This window comes from Morone saxatilis, unplaced genomic scaffold, assembly GCF_004916995.1.
Source record: "Morone saxatilis isolate NCDOM2014 unplaced genomic scaffold, NCSU_SB_2.0 Contig4, whole genome shotgun sequence".
Taxonomy (NCBI): Eukaryota; Metazoa; Chordata; class Actinopteri; family Moronidae; genus Morone; species Morone saxatilis.
Genome location: NW_023339984.1, coordinates 4,112,570 through 4,117,483, shown reverse-complemented (window position 1 = coordinate 4,117,483; position 4,914 = coordinate 4,112,570). Strand labels below are relative to the sequence as shown.

The 4,914-nt window shown below is 37.7% G+C and overlaps 1 pseudogene; it reads right to left on the bottom strand.

The window, feature by feature from the left end:
• Positions 1–2,786, bottom strand: part of LOC118338411 — a 3,737-nt pseudogene extending 951 nt beyond the window's left edge.
• Positions 2,787–4,914: the final 2,128 nt, after the last annotated feature.

The window sequence follows — 4,914 nt, the reverse complement described above, 5'->3', positions numbered from 1 at the left end:
AACAGCTCTCCTGCAATAAGCTAAAGCTACATATCATGTTACGAAACTTCAGAACTACTAATATGTGCTCAGTTCCAACTAAAACATGCTATAAGTAATGATTGTTTAAGTCAGATTATACTAAACACGAGCTGTAGCGAGGAATGAATTTAGAGCTGGAAGGCAACAGCCTTAACATTTTCCCTTAATGACGTGTGTCGTAGGACAGAGACGCATGTCTAACTCCACCAAAAGGCAGGATCAAACGAATGATCCATAAATGGGACAAATGACAAAGAAGTTTTTCATAGATTTCTCTTTATATTGTCACATACTGCTGTGGTACTCAGCACTTTGAGCAATAGATCGTCACTCACCTTTACATTGTTTGTTCCTCTTTGGTTGTTCTGGCTCTCACTACTAGAGAACAATTTTAATGGTTTCTTGTCGTTTATACACAAGGTTACTCATATTAATGGACCACTTATATATATATATATGGTAGAAATATTAGAGCCTTATGTATTACATTATACTTCGCAGGTCGAATCATAAGGAATTTTATTGAGTCATAGAAAAAAAGAGATAAAGGCCTTATATGTGAGCTCGTTTGATTTTAATATGTTCCGAAGTTATTGATCAGCATTTTTAGGAGAATCTAGAGATTATAGAGCAATAGAACCTAGTTTATATATATTTTCTTTGGTGCTGGAGATTTAAATCACTCTGATATTTTTAATGATCATATTGCTCTCTCTTCATTGGAGTCCACGTTGGGTTGATTACCATGTTTTACAGTAGCCAGAAACAGACAACAATCCTGCGTCCATATATTAGAGCCTCTATGCCTCAGTTCAAATTATCACAGTCGTTTTTTTCATCTCTCATCTGCTCGAATGTGCCATCCTAGGGGTGCTTTCCGTCTTATATACTTCCCACGTAGATTGTCCTCCTTCATATATTCCTACTTTCTATTGCACGTTATGCAGTAAATGATGACGTGGGTGCTATATTCGCCGTGTGATCAAATACTTTGGCAGCTTCCAAACGTGGCCATCCATAACATTCTCATTTTGAATAATCTTGTTCCAAAGCTTTTCTTCTCAAACTTCCTTAGCTATTTGAATCTGCTAAGAAAGTACTGTTGTTGGAAGAATTTGAAAGGTTTTCCCTTTTTAATATAATGCAGTCCACCTAAACAACCATAGTAGCTAGCTAAAATACATTGATTTGTAAAGAGGGGACAATATGACTTCAGTTCTTATGGGCTTGCTAAGAAACTCTTATAAGCCTTTATTAGTCCTTACTCAGAAACAAATAGAAAATGTTAGCAGCTCTATGGCTTTATACTTGAGTACACACATTCAGTCTCTCCGGTTGTTCCTTTGCTTCATAGATCTGTTGCCCTTGACTTCGCTTAAAGCTGCGTAATGGATGTTTTCCTCGTGATTGGTCTCCCTGATAGTAAAATATAAATGAGATAATCACAATATAAAATTGAAAATTAGAACTGATTTAAATAATTGTTGTGGCTATGAAAATATTTGGAATTGTTAAAACAGAGTAAAAAAAGATACCTCTGCATTTGTTGTTGGAGGGATGCAGAAATTTCCATTAGACTTCTGGAAAAATTAATGAAATTGTTTTTGACTATTACTAACATGTCAAGTGAAGGACACACATGAAACTGCAAACAGTAGCAGTACAGTACTCTGGACAGTTTCTGGTTGTTTCTAAATTGTTGATCACACACATTAAGGAAGCCAGTAATAACACTCAGGATGGTGGTAAATTCAAAGCTCCGGCTCAAGAAATACAGCAAGACAAGCGGTCTTCAATTATCTGTAATAAATCCAGTAGACATTACCAGCGCTTGAGTTTTAATATGTATAATTTACTTAAATACTTACTAAGAACAAAATCTACTAAAAAAGTCACTTACCTCCAAAAGTCCAGCTTTGGTCCCGTCTCCAAACCCAGTATGTGTCCCCATGAGGCAACAGCACAGTAAGTAGGTCCAGCATGAGAAAGATTCAGGCTCCTGCATTGGCAAGTTGTACGACAGTTCGTGTTATGTGTGTCGGGTTTCCTCTCACGACTGATCATTCTGCCATCCCATGAGTGTAATGAGTCCTGGATGAGATTCTTCAGAGGTTTTTTGAACCAGTAAACACTGTGTTCACCATCACAGGTCCAGTGTGTTACTGTACAGTTCAAAGGTCAACAGAGTCTCCTGGCTGGAATGGTCCTCAGATGCTGACTGATGGACCGAAGCTGGGATGTTCAAACCTGAACCCTCTACACTGACAGTAATGATTTCCGCAAACTCAAACATTATGGAATTACTGCTTATGCAGTGGTAAGTACCTGAGTCTGAAAGCCGTAGATCTGTTATCTTCAAGTGATTTTTACCTGTTGCTGTATCCAGAGTGAAGCGTGGATTGTTCTTGAATTCATCATTAAAAGTTCCATTTTTACTGTACTTGTAGTAAGTAGAGACGGGCCTTGGTTTCTGTCCCAGAATTTGTTTATACCAGTGAAACTTTGTTGCAACATCACCTTCATAGAAACATTTCAAAGTTAAGTTGTCCCCAGTTTGAGCGAATACAAAACTTTTCTCTTCATGAACAGCCAAGGAGAATTTCTGATTAGTTGTCTGAGCTGTAGAGACAGGAGAGACATTGAATATCAGCAGCAATGTCACGAGGAGTGACCAAATAATTTAAAAAAGACTAAACTCACCCATTTTCCCAAAGAACAAACACATCAGATAGAAAACAACCTTTGGAGATGTCATCGTGTTCACACTGCCGTTCACACTGAATGAAAAGATTCTCAGTCCTTTCACCACTTTTCATACACAGCACTGTGGCTGATTGGCCAACCAGAAGTGACAGTTTGTCCTATATAGGAAACTTGATCACATGATCACTGCCACTGCAGTAACACTGGTAACATCATTCATGGTGTGTTTACTTACAGTCTGAGGTCAGCCATGCTAAAATTTCAGTAATCATCCGTCAGATACACTGAAAAGAAGAACAGCTAAGAAACGTAGCTGAAAATGTTAATGTCATTAGGCTCAGATGCTAATTGCTGTGGTCCTTTTTCGTCAGTACCACCGCTAAGAATATGCGTTTTGTCTTTGGCTTGTAAGCTACAGTTACCCCACAAGTTGTTTGTCGCACACACATTTCATTCAAATGTCACATTATAACATAAATTATATGTATTTGATCATTATTGACACAAAATTAACATTACAGCAAGTTCTTGGGAACAATTGAGGATTTTTTGAGAATTATTTACAGTGTGACACCAAAAGCAACTTGATGTGCAGCGTCAGTGAACTTCACATTCTAAATATACTGGTTTGACCACAAAAACAAGTATTTTCTCCGCTGCTAAAAAAAATGCTAAGATTGGTTACTGGGTTGCTTTGAACACACTTCCTGTTTGAAACTACATAGACAGAGAAAAACAAAAAAAACAAGAGGGGTTCCTAAATGTACACGTAAGCAGTGAAAATCAACTTCTATGTCTAAGTTAACATTGTACCGAAGAAAAACACTGGAGTACACACACTCCTCCTTAGTGTGGTTAGTGTGGTTGATCCTTTGACCGTTGTTTTTAAAACAGTGTAATGGAGGTCATCTTGGTAACCCTGCTGACTGCTACTGAATGTAGTGTTGTGCAATAAAAATGTGTCTCAATTGTAATTCAGCTGTTGGTCAAAACTAGCTCACCTCTTCATTTGCAGAAACTCTTGCTTGAGGCTCTGGCCAGAACACACAGTGAAAGGTATTTATTGTAAAAGCAATGCTAAATGCTGTCTAAATTAGAGCTGAGAAATAGAAACAGCACTGCTTACTAGTAAATTGGCCGGGTTTGTATAAGGAAAAACTCCCCCCCAAAAAAACTACGAAATTGGGAGAAATCTCAGGAAGAGCCCCAGAGGCCATGCAATAGATTTCGAGTGTACAGAACAGACCAACAAAATCCCGTTATATACTAATTTTGATGACAGAATTTATGATCATGTCAATTATATTGCTCTATTAACCATACACAGTATTTAAGATCCTCACTCAACCAAATCATTCAACAACTTTGAGTAGCCTGACGGTCTGAATGCAAGTCATAGACATGGGGATCTTTTTATATCTTAGCCATTTATCTCATGTAAGACAGAGAAGAAAGCTCTGGATAGGAGAGGAAGAAGAAGTCACAATGACCAAAGAAGATATATTTGCTTTAACCTGTTATGTTCACTACAGGCTAAGAAGACATTGTCCACCACTACTGGAAATTCAAGTCTTTCCACTTTCAACTGTTTCATCATTGCTTGGAAGCAGCCCATTATGACAGTCATTGGGTAATGCGAATCAAAATCTAGTTTCATTTAGTTTCTGTGCTTTATTTACTTTTGTTGAACTCTGTCGTGTCTTAGACATCTGTTGAAGTGTTACACACATTGTCTGAGTTGTAGTTGTAGTTATATCTGCACCAAATGTGACCTAAAGACGGATTAATGGTCATGAATTATTCTCATTCATCATCATCGGCAATGGATGGATGAGGTCAGTCAGATGCTTTGTTGCCGCTACAGGGGATTGAACACACACACACACACACACATTGTCTCATGGTCAAAATGAACAATATGGAAATATTAAGCTGTTTTTGTTTGTTACACTGAATTCTTTGTCTTTCAATGACCCAGGTTAAGAGTACACTATCCAGTGTTGGTGGGGTTGTTAGATTTGTGAGTTTAAACTGTAAGGGCCTTAATAATCCAATCAAGCGCTACCTCGATGCTCATATAATATACAGTACTTGCAGGAAACCCATTTAAAAGAGATAGATAGTGTTAGACTGAAGAAGAGCTGGGTCGGGAAAATATACCATTCATCATTTTCCAGTAAATCTAGAGGG